Source organism: Sorex araneus, chromosome 6 (assembly GCF_027595985.1).
Source record: "Sorex araneus isolate mSorAra2 chromosome 6, mSorAra2.pri, whole genome shotgun sequence".
In the NCBI taxonomy this organism is placed as follows: Eukaryota; Metazoa; Chordata; class Mammalia; order Eulipotyphla; family Soricidae; genus Sorex; species Sorex araneus.
Genome location: NC_073307.1, coordinates 118,514,310 through 118,529,038, shown reverse-complemented (window position 1 = coordinate 118,529,038; position 14,729 = coordinate 118,514,310). Strand labels below are relative to the sequence as shown.

Below are 14,729 nucleotides of genomic sequence, written 5' to 3'. Positions count from 1 at the left end.
GGCTGGCCATGATGCAGTCCCCATCCTTCCCTTCATTTTGTCCCCTTCCTCAGCGCCTCAGCTCGCTGGTTTCACCCTCCTCCAGGCTCTCTTCTCCAGATCAGGATGGTTCTGACAAGTGCTCTGGGACCCCCGGCCCCCTCCTCCCCCTGCCTGCCAGGGAGGTAATGAAGGTTGAGTTGGCTGCAGAGAAGCTGCGGCCGAGGGTGTCCTGGGTGTCGGGGGGGAATCCACACCACCCGGCCTCTCACCTGGGTGTGGGGTGCGTTCACGCACGCCGCTGGCATCTCTCCCCCAAGACACGTGGGTTTCGAGCGCCCCGATCTGCGGGCAGTCCCGGAGCTGAGGGCTGGAGACGGCCGGTTCTGAACAAGCTCTTTCTAGTGTGGGAAGTCTGCCCAAATGCCATCAAATCTTTGCTCCCCTGCAGCCTGTGGGCCGGAGCTGAATACTCATCAGTGAGCACCTCGCCACTGCGTTTGAACTTGTCACTCTGGGGTTGGGTTCCAGGGGGCACTGGGAAGTGAGCAGGATATCAGGGAAGATTGTGGATGAGCAGGCAGGCGTTAGGGCTCTAGGTGAGTTAGATTGTAACCGTTAGGGACTCGGCACACTGACTGGGGCTGATGTGGAGAAGTTCTCTTCCTGGGCCTAAAGTCTGTGTCAAGCAGTTCAGGATGTGGAGGGCTCCCTGCCCAGGAGCCTGGCTGTCCTGGAACCCTGGGCCAGGGGGGCAGCTTCTCCTGCCCCCTTAAAGGAGGTCCATGAGGCTTTTACTGCGCTCTGCAACCAGGTCGGGGCCTCTGCCAGAGGATGCTTTGAAGTTGTTCTGAATCTCAGGAGCTCACGAGAGAAAACTTGTTTTTGTTCCCCACCCCGCCCGGTGGGGGTGATGGGGCCTGGGGCGGCTACCCCTATTCTGTGCTCCAGAGTCACTCCTAGTGGTGCTTAGGGAATCATATGTGGTGCCGGATATCAAAGTGGTGTTAGCTGCATGCAAGGACATTGGTACAACCCCTGCACTATCTCCCCCCCTCCAAAAAAAAAAGGAAACTGAATCCAGACCTGGCAGCCCTTGGTAGTCTTGGTTTGCAAAAGTGCTGCATTTCCCATTGCCTCTTGGTGAAGACAATAGAGCTGAAGATCCCACACCTCTGTGCTTGGGTGATTAGGATGGTGGGGGGGGGCATGGAGGTAGATGGTCTTGGCTACTTTCTCTGTGGACTTGGGTTCAAGTCCAGTCTCCGCTGTTTACTTGTTGTGGGTCCTGAGGCCCTTGTGTCATGGTTTCTTTGCCTGGTGCACAGGGCTAAGGCTCCCTGTCTTCACCCTCTGCTGAATAGAAGAGATATTTGCAGATGATTTAACACAGTTCTCGTTAATTGGGAGCTATTAGACTTTATTAATTAAAGGTAACTTAGGGGATCTTTGGAGCAGTAGCTGAGAATTTAAAAAATTTTAGACATCGATATTTTCTCATTACAGAAATACTGTAAACTACACGTGTACTTTAGGATAGTGTAACCCTAATATCCATCACCCATGGCACTTTTGTGTTCCTCGTTGTTCTCTCAGGAACGCGGTTTTAACCATCTGAAGCAGAAACCCGCTGCTTGTTTTCTGGCCTTGAGGTCACAAGTATTCTTCACCAGCAGGGAACCTATGTTTAGCTGTAGGTCAGGGCTAATACATATTTTGTTTTTGTTTTTTGATTTGGCTTTTGGGGTCACACCCAGCATTGCTCAGGGGTTACTCCTGGCTCTGCACTCAGGAATTAACTCCTGGAGCTACTGGGGGAACATATGGGATGCCGGGGATCGAACCTGGGTCAGCCGGCTGCATGCAAGGCAAACGCCCTAGCTGCTGTGGTACATATTTTGAAGGGCATTCTTCAGAATGTCTTGGGACATAAAGGCCTTACAAGGACACTAGAAGGTTTTTCATCCAGACAAAGAATAGATACTTCCAGGGGCTGGAGCAATAGCACAGCGGGTAGGGCCTTGCACGAGGCTGACCTGGGTTCGATTCCCAGCATCCAATATGGTCCCCTGAGCACCTCCAGGAGTAACTCCTGAGTGCAAAGCCAGGAAGTAACCCCTGTGCATTGTCGGGTGTGACCCAAAAAGGAAAAAAGAAAAGGATACTTCCAGGGTGTTTTATGTAGAAAATGAGGAATTCCATTGCAGACTGAATTCCGAGGCCCCTCTGTGGCTCTGAGTGTCAAGGGTCAGACCTGAGAGCTTCCTCCAACCCGCCCTGTCAAACCTGTTTTCAGCTTCAGTTTATCTAGACTCTCCGAGACCCTTGGGTCCCTGACTGTGGGCACACAGCACAGCTCACTTGGGAAGAGAGTCGGTCCAGATGCCTGCTAAAGCACCGTCTCTGGTCCAGACAGCTGGGATGGCAGAGGTGGTCTCAGGAGCAGTCAGATACCTGGCACATCATAGGCTCAACAAGTGCTTTTATTATTTCTTCGAGCCAGGGTCTTGTGGGAACAGTAAAACTTGACTCATAAACCTCCTCAGAGGGGATAATGTATGCAGAGCTGTAAGACAGCATGAAAACATGGTGCCTTTGTGCCTGACGTTGTTCCCGGTGCTTTCCCGTATTACCTTATTTAGTTCTCACGGCACTGTCTGGTGGAGTTCATGAAAGCGCACGTTTGAGCAAATGGAGCCTGTAGGAAATGTGGTAGTTGACCCCTGTGAAAATCGTGCTGCTGAAAAACCTCTTTCTCCCAGGGAGAAGTAAACTGAAGTTTCTGCAAACGCTTGCACAGTGCTTCCCCCCAGCCCCTGCCATGACTTCGTCCAACATCCCAGGCTGGTCCTACCTATTTATTTGTAAAATAAAGAAGAGAGAAGTTCATATCCACCAGTTTCTTTAGTGGCATTGTCCTCCCTGACCACGTCTCCCTCCCCCTTTCCTGTATGTCTCCTGGGACTTAAAAACACAGCGTCTTGTTGGCTATCACCTTTTTTGGGGAATGGGGTGCAGGGTTTGGATTACACCCAGTGCTGCTCAGGGTTTATTCTTGGCATTGTGCTCAGGGCTCACTTCAGTGTTGGGAATCTGTTGGGGTCTGCTGCATATAAGGGCATCTTTCTGAAGTATCTTTCTGGCCCAGAGCTATTTTTGGGTGTATGTGTGTGTGTGGGGGGGGGGGGGTGGGTGTAATTGTCACACCTGGCTATCCTCAGGGCATAGTCCTGGCTCTGTGCTCAAAGGGGCCACTCTTGGTGGTGCTCATGGGACCAGATGCAATGCCGGGGAACGAATCAGGATCAGCTGCATGCAAGGCAAGTGCCTTTACCCCTGTACCATCTCTTTGCCTCCCTCCAACACCTTCCATTTATTTTTGGACCACACCTGCTTTTTTTTTTTTTTTTCTTTTTGGGTCATATCCAGCAATGCTCAGGGGTTACTCCTGGCTTTGCACTCACGAATTACTCCTGGCGGTGCTTGGGGGACCATATGGGATGCCAGGGATTGAACTCAGATCGACCATGTGCAAGGCAAATGCCCTACCCGCTGTGCTATCACTCCGACCCCAGGACCAAACCTACTTGGGGTAGCTTCTAGCTCAGTGCCTGGTGATCTCTCCTGGTGGTGCTCAGGACCATGTGGTGCTCCCCAGCCCTGGATTGGCTGCCTGCAGGCCGCGTGTCTTAGCCTCTGCACTCTATTTCTAGCCCGGCTTTTTCCTTCTGATGCTTCTAATGAACTGGTTTGCCTCCTTCCTCTGCTGAAAGATACCCCTTCTGAAGTCTGAAGTTTTAAGTGTATTGTGGCGGGGGGCGGGAAGGGGGAGCGGAGAAAAAAGCAGAAGGAAGAAACAAAGTGCCCTGTGAAAATAAGGGCACGGGGCCAGAGCGATACAGCAGGTGGGGAGTTTGCCTTGCATGCGGCTGATCTGGGTTCAATCCCCGGCATCCCATATGATTCCCCTGAGCACTGCCAGGAGTCAATTCCTGAGTGCAGAGCCAGGAGTACGCCCTGAGAAATGCCGGGTGTGACCCAAAAAGCCAAGAAAAGAAAATAAGGGCTGTCACTGGTAGTGTCTCCAGCATGGGTGGTGCTCAGAAAGGGCTCAGGGCCCCACCCTACTTCATTCTCATGACTTGTAGCGTGTCAGTGGGATAAGAACGAGGATGCAGCTCTGTGGACCTTTGTTCCTTCCCTGACAAGGATGGTGTCCGTGAGCTACGAGTGCATGGCACAAATGACGTAAAGGTCTGGTTTGGAATACAAGGTGGAAGTCCACCGGGGGTTCAGCAGGCCTGCTGAGGGCAGGGGGCGGGGGCTGCCGAGCTCTTGGTGTTGGACTAGAGCTTCTGAGGCCGCCCTGCCTACCCCAGTGTCCACCACAGCCTGCTGTGTCATGGGCATCATCTCTCAGGGTGGGTGTCCTGCGTTGTGGTCCTGGGAAGTGGAGTGATTGCTGCGGTCGGGGAGCCAGAGCAGGGAATGGTGGCAACTAGACCCCAAGTCTGGCCTGGTGACTCAGGGCACAGTGTCAGGTACCTTGTCATGACTGTACTCTGTTTTCCTTTCGTGTACACACTGTGAAGGTTTGTTACAAAGGAAGGTTAAATGGGGTGGGGGACCATGGCCCCCCCACCATCTCAGACAGCTACTGCTTCCATTTTGTGCATCTGTAGATTTTTATTGTTGTTGTTTTTAGGAGGTGGGAACATTTTCTAGATGTTTGTATGTCTCTGGGAAGAGCTGATTTCCTGTCAGCTCTGATTCCGTACCAATTAAGTCCAAGCATATGTGTGTGTGTGTGTGTGTGTGTGTGTGTGTGTTTGTGTGTGTTTGTGCACCATGAGCCTATCTCTCTTCTTCTGTCTCTCTTACAGAGAGAGAGAGAGAGAGAGAGAGAGAGAGAGAGAGAAAGGACTGAGGCAATCTTACCTTCAGGAGCTGATCCGTAGGTGGGAGAGGAAAATGTGTTCTCGGCTACTGGGAGAGTCATAATGGTCATGGCAAATGACTGTTGTGTGTGTACCTGTTCCAGAGGCTTCCCACAAATTGCCTGTCCCAATCCCCTAACTAGAAGACAGTGCCCATTTCACCACAGTGCAAGCTAGGAGATTAAATATTAGCCCAAGGCGCTAACACTAACCACCCAAGGGGAGATTCAAATCAAGTTTATTCCATTACAAAACCAAGTGCCTTCTCTTATGAAAACCACCCATTAAAGAAGGTCCCTAAAAAGGAAGCAGAGCCTTTGGCTGGGGGGTGAGGGGGTGGAGGGGTGGGGGGGGGGTGGGAGGGTGTATGGCAGATATCTCTTGGTCCTTCTTGGATGCTGCTGATACTGCTGCTTCCTCCTCCTCCTCTTCCTCCTCCTCCTCCTCTTCCTCCTCCTCCTCCTCTTCTTCTTCTTCTTCTTCTTCTTCTTCTTCTTCTTCTTCTTCTTCTTCTTCTTCTTCTTCTTCTTCTTCTTCTTCTTTCTTCTTCCTCCTCCTCTTTTTCCTCCTCCTCTTCTTCCTCCTCCTCCTCCTTCTTCTTTTTTCTTCTGTGTGCCTCAGGAGCACTGTTTTGGGAGTAACTCAGTAAACCTAAGCTGTCTGCGGGAGGAGCAAGGACAACCGAATGTTATCCAATCATGAAACTGGCGTTCAGAATCAAAGCTCAGCTCTGTGCCATTCCCCAATGGAAAAGGACATGGGATAATAGGGGTGTATCGCTACTTGAATCATTTTTACATGAGCATGTAATTTTTCTCATGTTTAATGAGAAATAAATATAGCCAGAACACCAACTTATGATTTGGCAGTAATGATTGCTCAGGATGTGGCTAACCACTATGTAAAGAAAAATAAGTGGTGGTACAGGTTGGACAGGCGGTGGCAGAGATCAGGGAGGCTCTGGGGTGTGTGTGTGTGTGGACAGCTCTGGAGGAAGGGGCAGAGACTCTAGATGGCTGTCTCTAAGAGCAGCTTCCTGCCCTGCCAGCTCTTCTTCCAGGGCCGGGAGGAAGAGGTCAGTCACTCATGGAAAGATATTAGCTGTAAGCACCTTCCTGGTGGTCAGCGCGTTGATATTGAGAAAACCCAGAGAGGGTGACTAACAGGCCCAGGGCCACAGAGGATCAGTTGGTGAGTCAAGATCTGTGCCGCAGCTTGGGCTCCTTCTGTTGCCCCTCTAAGCCACCTGCCACATTCCCCCAGGTGAGTGACCCTGATCCCAGCTGGCTGCTCCTCTGGGATTCCGACACCCTCTTGCTCAGGTATGAGGCTCCCGTGGCAGTGCACATGGTCGGGTTGCTAGGATGCCGTCCTCGCTTGCTAATTTAAGGCTTGGTTCTGCTAGAATTCCAAGGACTGTGCTGTATTTATCATATGTGGTATTTATCAAATCTGACTCATGCTGGTTCGCGATAGAGACCTTATCCTGCTGCCTCAGGGGCTTCTGCTCACACGGTGATGACAACGTGCGGACTGTCAGCCTGAGGAAGCCATCGAGACTGCCTGTCAGTCTGCAGCGTGGTTACCAGCTGCTCTGGGGGCCTGAGTCATCTGCCCTGGCTCGGAGAGTGCAGAGGACCAGCGAGCAGAGTTAAGAGTGAAGGGGTGGGGGCTGTCAGTGTGGGCTGCTCCAAGTTGGCTGGGAAGCATCCACTGCCAGAACTGCAGGCTGGAAGCAGGTCCAGCTCTCTGTGTGTGTGTGTGTGTGTGTGTGTTGCGGCAGTTGTGGAGGTGGGGAAGGAAAGGGGACACCTTTAGGCTAAAATGTGGTTTCAGGGTTTTGGATCCCTCCTGTGCCAGCCAGGAAGGCCTGGCTTCTCGGTGGCTCTGCCAGCCACGGAGCTTGGGCTCTTTCCTAGGAAACCAGCAGCCAGGGAGGTCTGTAGCTGAGGAGCAGTGGGCGTGGGGGGCGTGAATGCTGGGCATTCCCCAGAATCACCCACCCTCCTCATTCCCCAGCCCCGTGGTGAAGACTCTTGGGGGTGGGGGACATTATCCTGTATCATCTGGGGGGGCCTGGTGAGGAGAGAAGGGTTCATCCAAGAAGGTCCGAGCAAAGAGAAGGGAGCGTGACATGTGACAAAGAAGGCAGAGGTTGGCATGATGGTGTGTGTGGTGTGTGTATGTGTGTGTGTGTGTGTGTGAGAGAGAGGTGGGGGTGGGGTGGGGGTCCACGAAGTGAGGAATATGGCCATCTCCTCAACTCTGAGAAAGGGAAGGAATGGCAGCCAGGGATGCCCGACCCCTGGCAGGGGTGAGGCGGGGAGTTCCATATGCCACACGTGAGCCCAGTGGCCAAGTAGAACCACAACAAGGTGTGTGATCTCCAGCGCACTGCAGTCAAGTGTGTGGGCCTGGTCCAAGGGGAGGCGAGGAGAGAGCAGCTCGGCTTGGCATTGCAGCCCGTCGGATCTGCTTTTGGATTTCTGACCTCCTCTGGAGGTAAATTTGTGTTTGTTTGTTTGTTTTTTTTAATTAAGTAGTTTATTTGACTTATTTTTTTTTTTTGAGGGGTCATACCCAGCTGTGGTCAGGGGTTACTTACAGCTTAGTGCTTGGGGTGGGTGGCCACTCCCCGCTGGCCCTTTACAGCTTAGTGCTTGGGGTGGGTGGCCACTCCCCGCTGGCCCTTGGGGATCATCTCTGGGGTGGTCTCACCCATAGAACCGTCTCTCTAGCCCATGTCTGTCCTGGACGCTAGTGAATGTGTGGCCCTGTGTTCCGGTTGGTCTGACAGTGGCCGTGTCACAGTCCAGCCTTCACGGTGACCCTCGGCCTGTGGGGAAGATGGGCAAGCACACAGCCAGTGTTGATAACAGTGGTGAGCTCCCAGACAGAGCGGCGAGTCCAGGATGCCGCTGGGTCCCCCTCACTCCCAGCCTGTGTAGACAGGGAAAGACTTCCGGAGTGTTCTGAACTCCAGCCCCACGGAGGAGAGGTGGAGTTAGGGCATGTGGAGATGGGAAAGCCTTGAAGGCAGAGAGGACGTGTTCAGAATCAAACCCTGGGGCTGGGGCGTGTGCTCTCAAAGGGCTGGATGAGCTGGAGCGATAGCACAGCGGGTAGGGCTTTTGCTTTGCACGCAGCTGACCCATGGTCAATTCCCAGCATCCTATATGGTTCCCCTGAGCACCGCCAGGGGTGATTCCTGAGTGCAGAGCCAGGGAGTAATCTCTGTGCACTGCCAGGTGTGACCCAAAAAGCAAAAACAAAAACAAAACAAAGCAAGGGCTGGAGCATGTGACTGGCATGTGTGAGGCCCAGAGTTTGAGGCCCAGCGCCACCAGGCCCCCTGAAAACCCTTGGGGGTGGCCCTGATGGCCTCCAGCCCCACCGGGCTGGGCAGCATAGCATCAGCAGCCTGTCTCAGAAATAGGAGGGTACAGGGGATCTTGAGAAATGTGTTTTTGCCTTGAACTATACCTGTCCCCCAACCCCACCCCTACCTCCCACCCACCCCTAGCATTTTAGACACCCCCAGTGGGCTTTGTTGGCTATTCCAACCATCTGCAGCTCCAGGGCTCCTGAAAGGGTTAGAGTAAGGTTGGCAGTGGGGTCTGGCCACCGCGGGCCCTTGAGGTGTCCATGGGAAGCCAGTGCTCCTGCCCCTTGGGCAGCGGCAGAGAGGGAGTGTGGGCAGGAGGGAGTGAGAGGTGCCGAGGGCAGCACTGGCAGTCTGGAAGGAACAGGCATGCTCTGTATCCCTGCAGAGATGCGAGCCCCAGAGCAGATGGGGGTGCGGGGCAGGGAGGTGGACCTTTCCTTCCTCCCACTCGTGGGAGCAGCCTGGAGGCTGAGCCCTCCCCCCCCACACCCCCATTCGGCCGGGCACAGAGTGGAATTCAGCAGAGTGGCCGCTCCCGCTGGCGGGCGGGTCCTCCCGAGGGTGGATCCAGTGAGCCCCACTGCTTTGCAGGACCCCAGCTTCCTCCCTTGCCTTTCAGAGTCCCTCAGGCACATTGCGATCAGATGTGGAAGGTGGGCCTGGCGTCGGGAATCCTTGAGGGGGGAAGCCCCTGCATCCTAGTCAGGCGGGAGGGGTGCTGAGTGGTTTTCAGGTGGCTGCAGCAGGTGTCCTGAGCTCATTTGGAAGCCAGAGTGTCCGTCTTGCCAAGTGCAAGATTGAGTGTCACCGTTCTGCTTTCTGGGAATAATGGCCGTGCTGATGAAGTGGATTTACAGCCCCGAGGTGTGTCAGGACAGACTGCTCTTTCTGTTGTTTGTATTTTCTGAGTACTAAGGGAATGTGCTTTTTTTTTTTTTTAAGAATATTTCGGAAAATAGCTTCAAAGAAGAAAATAAAAAAATCATCTACCCCCACACCCAGAGGTGCTTATTGCTAAATGTTGGTGATCGCAGCCCTCCATTCTCTTCTGAGCTTCACATTTCCTCCTTTCTGCAAAATAATCATTATCATATGCTTTGTTTACTTAACATTAAATGATGTGCGTTTTCCAGATCGTTACAGATTCCTTAAAAATATTTTTATTAGTACACAGCAATGTGTAGGGCACACGTGCCAGCATTTACTCATTCCTTATTCAATAGTCACACGTTTAAATTGCATCCATTAAAATACACAAATAGATATTTTCCTTTAAAATACATGAAAATGTTTGATTTTTTAAAAAGCATTTACTTAGATGCCAACCACTAGGGATTTCTGTGTCAAGGGACATTAAATTTTTTTCCCTAAACTTTTACTTTTGGGTGTTTTAGGGCCACAGTTGGCTGTGCTCAGGGCTTACTCCTGACTCTGTGCTCAAGGATCAGTCTTTTCTTTTTTTTTGTGTGTGGGGGGGTCACACCTGGCGATGCACAGGGTTTACTCCTGGCTCTGCACTCAGGATTTACTCCTGGTGATGCTCAGGGGACTATGTGGGATGCTGGGAATTGAACCCGGGTCGGCTGCGTGCAAGGCAAATGCCCTACCCGCTGTGCTCTCCGAGGATCAGTCTTGGTGGAGCTCAGGGACATGGCGATGGTGGGGGGAGGGTGAACCCTGATGGGTCACATGTCAGGCAAGTGTCCTACCTGCTGTACTATCTTCCCAGCCCCTCAAGTACATTTACAAGGGGGTCCAGGGAGCTGGTCCAAGAGGAGCTTGGCCTGTAGGAGACCCACGATCCCTCCCCTGTTCCCGTCAGCTTCCATCCCGTCCACTGCATGTCCCCCTGAGGACACCGGTAGCACCAAAAAGAAATGAAAAGTGTGTGTGTTTGTGTGTGTGTGTGTGTGTGTGTGTGACTCTATTTCTATCATAAATCGAAACAAAACAAAAACCTGTAGCAGTTGCGGGAGCCGAGGGCCCGGCAGGTGAGGTTCCCGTGCGGGACCCTCGAGTGCCGCCTCCCGGTGGCTCCTGGCTTCCTGGCGGGCGGCACAATCAGCCTCTGTGGCCGCCGCTGAAACCCTAGTACCGGGTCAGCCTTTCCAGTGCTTCGCCCTGTGTCAGGAAGTTTGTCTGGGAATCTAACCTACATCTCTTGGGCTGCCTTTTAAATCCTTCCCCCCCACCGCCCGCGGCCCTCAGTGGAGCGCGGCGCAGCTGCTGGCCGTCCGCAGGCAGCCCACGCTCTCCGTCCCGCCCGCCTGACCACTGTGGCGCTGGCCACCGGCCTTATGTTACCCTGGAGGAAACTCGAGGGTCTCTGCCTGCTGCTGTCTCGCCTGGGAGGGCGGTCCCTGCATCAGGTTGCCGCCGATAACACCAGGTAGGGTTTCCCAGTCCGAATCTGAGAGGGCCTGGGGGCCAACCACCCAGCCTCGCTGGTGCCCCACGCAGAACCCTTGGGGGCCAATCCGTTCTGAGTGGAGCTCTGCCATGGACACCAAGGGGGCCGCTGGGAGGCCACCCCTGGGAGAGAAGGAATGCGGCCGGGGAGGGGGCTCGTGGCGCCTCTGTCCCACGTGCATCGGCCACATGGTGAATAAATGTACCGTGAAGGAAGGCGGTGGGCAGGCGGAGACATCTGAGCGCGTTCTGGGGAAGCCGGCTGTCCGTGTGGGACGGGAGGGTCCACCCTGGGCATCCAGCAAGCAGCCTTGGTGCCCTCTGCCCACATGGCCTTGATTATCTTTCTTTGCCAGGGTCCTTTGTTGGAAGCCGACAGCTATATGACGGGGCAGGAGGAGGTTAATTTGGAAGGGAAATGAATAGTGCTGCGATGTCATGGGCCCCCCTGTGTCCCTCGCTCAGGCCCTTGAGTGCTGGCTGGCCGCCGGCCAGCAGGGTGGAGCGAGTCCTGCAGGAAACAGACGGGGGATTGAGTCTTGCAGTACCTGGGGAGTATCTGAGTATGGCTGGATGCCTGGACGGGACCCACGTCTGGAGTGTGTGTGGGGCCCGGCCTAGGCTGGCTGACCTCCTCCAGTTTCCCCCTCTCTCCCTGAAGGCACCCGGAGTTCCTGCCTTTACAGAATTGCCCCCCTGAGCCAAGAGACCTGGATGGGGGCTGCTGGTTCCTTGTGCGGTGTTGGGTCCAGCGCTGAACAAGCATTCACGAGGCACAGCTCCCATCCGGTTTTATGCACTGGGTGAAGAAGCAAGATCATTGGGGCTGGGGAGATAGTACAGCAGGAAGGGTGTTGTTTATCTTGCATACCGCCCACCTGGGTTGGGTCCCTAGCACCACATATGGTCCCCTGAGCACCTCCAGGAGGGACCCCTGAGCACAGAGCCAGGAGTCATTCCTAAGCATTGCTGGGTTTGGCCTACAGACAAAAAAAAAAAAAGATAAATCTTCTGCCTCTCAATTCCCATTTAATAATTTGCTCATCAAATGGCACCTAGTTCCTTTTGAGAAGCCCTGCCTTCTGCACCCCTCTATTGCTATCCCAGATTCACTTTGGAGCCTCAGGGGTTTGGCAGCTTGGAGCACCCCCACTGCTCCATGTTAGCCCAGTGATGCCATTCCCGCCTGTGCCCTAGAATCCGCCCGTGGGACTTTTCAAAAATACACGTGCCTGGCATCTTACACTGGGGATTTTGATTTACTCGGTGTGGCGGCTTAGAACCCTGTCATCCGCTGGAAAGCATTGCGCAGATCATTCAAGCGATCAGCAATTCGTCTGGAACAAGGAGCAAGACATGTCTGTCTGCCACGTCCCAAACACACAGTATCCCACCCCCCCCCCTCCCCGAGGGAAGACGTGTACGAGAGGCTGGGGACTGCTGCAGCTGTCAGTGGTCCCACATCCTTTGGGGAAGCAGAACATGTAGCACAGCATCTCAGGGGCTGTGAGGGGACATCTGTGCCTGGTGTCAGCTTGGTAGAAGGCCCCGTGCTTGGGCCCCACCTGGCAGTGCCACCTGCGCTGGTAACTGGGCAGGGAAGTGGGTCAGAAGGAGGGAAAAGCTAGAAAGGGACGGGTGGGATATGAGCCTGTCGGGGTCGTAGCCTCTCCCTCTGTGGCTCCCAGTCATGGACGACTGCAGAACCGTGCCTGCTGCTCGGCCTCGCGTCTGGACTGAACACACACAGAGCTATTCCCTCGCCCCGCCATTAGCCCCTGAACAATTCAGCAGAGCTGCTGTTTACATCGCGTTCACACTGTATTAAGGATTATTAGTAACGCGGAGATACAGCTCAGCTATGCGAGCATGTGCCTTGATATCTTGACATTTGGTAAAGGGTCTTGATCTTCCGTGTAATTGGTATCCTGCTGGGGTGAGGGGCGCCGGGACCACGCTGTGTAGACACAGAGGGGGGGCCGCACCGGGTTCATTAGCCAGAGCGGGGGTCTGCTTTTGCTTCCTTTGATGGCTGGAGGGACCGGGGCCGTGAGCGGGACAGTGGCCGAGGAGGACTGTTGGCCTGTTTGAGTGGACAGACAGTGCCAAGCAGCGGCACCTGTGGTGAGTTGTGTGGCGGGGCACGGCTTTCTGCTCCCCAGCCTCACATCTGGGAGTTTCCTCCTGAGCGCTGTAGCCTCCCTCCTCTGCCCAAAGGAGTCAATAAAGGGCTGGATTACTGCCACGACTGAACGAGCCTCACCATTAAGTAATATTCGGGATTTCCCCTGGGCTTGCTCCTTGGGGTCTTTTACAGTTGGAGAATGTTATGCTTCTTCCTCTTTTTTTTTTTTTTTTTGCAGGGGAGACAGGGGCGGGGGTGGCTACTCTCAGGGGGCTCAGAGCTTTGTCCTGGCTCTGTGCTCTGGAATCACTCCTGGTGGTGCTCACAGGGGACCATATGTGGTGCCGGGGATCGGACGGGAGCCAGCTGCCCGGAAAGCAAACGCCTTAACCCCTGTGCTATCTCTGGGTGCTAGCCCAGCCCCTGGCTTCGTGTCTGTGACTTGCTACCCTCAGTCCTCACCTGCCCCCCCGCCCTGTGGGGGCGTCTGTGGCCGGGGCTTTGTGCCCTGAGCGGCCTCTGCTGAGTAGAAGGGCGGCTTCTGCGCTTCCCCTGGCTCTGCAGTTTCTGTCTCTTGGGTCCGCACAGCCTTAGAGAAGTGGGGGCTCCCTGGAGAGAGCCCCAGGTGGTTTCCCCACAGGTGAGGAGGCAGGTAGATTAACCCGTGCCGTGCCGAGGGGACCGTTTCGCAAGCTCATAAACCCTGCTTTGAAAAGAACATACTTCTTGTTTTTTCAGCTTTTTTGTGCTTTTTAGGCTGCAGTTTGCCACCCATCTTGCAGATTCCCCTGGGATTCTCATGAACAATGCAAAAATCACTGAAATTTGTGCTTTTATCCAGAATGTCAGGCCATTATCAAGTATGGAGAGATTTGAAGATAGTATTTTTTTGGGGGGGTCACACCCGGGGTTGCACAGGGATCACTTCTGGCTCTGCACCCAGGAATTACCCCTGGTGGTGCTCAGGTGCTCAGGGGGCCATATGGATGCTGGGAATCGAACCCGGGTTGGCCAAGTGCAAGGCAAACGCCCTACCACTGTGCTATCACTCCAGCCTCCCCCCCTTTTTTTAAAGCATCTCTCTCTCTTACTTTCTCTCTTGTATTATAGGGATGATAGGAGACAGAGGGGTTCAGTGACTTGCCCAGGGTGATCACACAGGGTATTTGGACAGGAGATGAGCCCGGAAGACCCCCCCACAGTCTTGTCCACCGTGGGATTCACCTCGAGTTCATAGACAGCTCTGTCCTAGCGAGCTTTGCTCGTCTCGCTGCCCTCTTAGTTTGCTAATAGGATGGGGCATTATCATCACAGTTCATTCTCTGTCATGGGGGCCCTGTCCTGTGCAGGTGAGGATGGTTAGCTGTACTCCTTCTTTCTTCTATGTCAATAGCATTCCTCAGTTGTGACGCTCGCAATTGTCTGCAGAGACTGGGGCTCAGTGCACGCCTGGACTGTCCGAGGCCCCGACGCAGGCCCTGGCACTGCAGACATAACCCATGTCTCCAGACATTGCCGAAGGTCCCCAGCAGTGCTTGAGAACCACTGCTTCGTAGGAGCCTTGCATAGACGCGATACTCCTTGATGGCATCCTTGCACATTTATTTATTTTTTATTTATTTATTTATTTTTGCTTTTTGGGTCACACCCGGCAATGCACAGGGGTCACTCCTGGCTCATGCACTCAGGAATTACCCCTGGAGGTGCTCAGTGGACCATATGGGATGCTGGGATTCGAACCTGGGTCGGCCACGTGCAAAGCAAATGCCCTACCCGCTGTGCTATCACTCCAGCCCCCAGCACATTTATTTTTATGTTTGGGGACTTCACTTTTAAAATTTGCATAGCCAGCATCTTCCTGACTTGGTCGCTGTGCTGAGTAAGAGGCATGAAG

The 14,729-nt window shown here is 53.9% G+C and overlaps 1 protein-coding gene and 1 pseudogene across 10 annotated transcripts in view; one reads left to right on the top strand and one right to left on the bottom strand.

The window, feature by feature from the left end:
• Positions 1–14,729, bottom strand: part of LOC129405543 (uncharacterized) — a 468,293-nt pseudogene that overhangs the window by 270,167 nt on the left and 183,397 nt on the right.
• Positions 1–14,729, top strand: part of PLEKHA7 (pleckstrin homology domain containing A7) — a 248,331-nt gene that overhangs the window by 87,094 nt on the left and 146,508 nt on the right. The window lies entirely within an intron of this gene.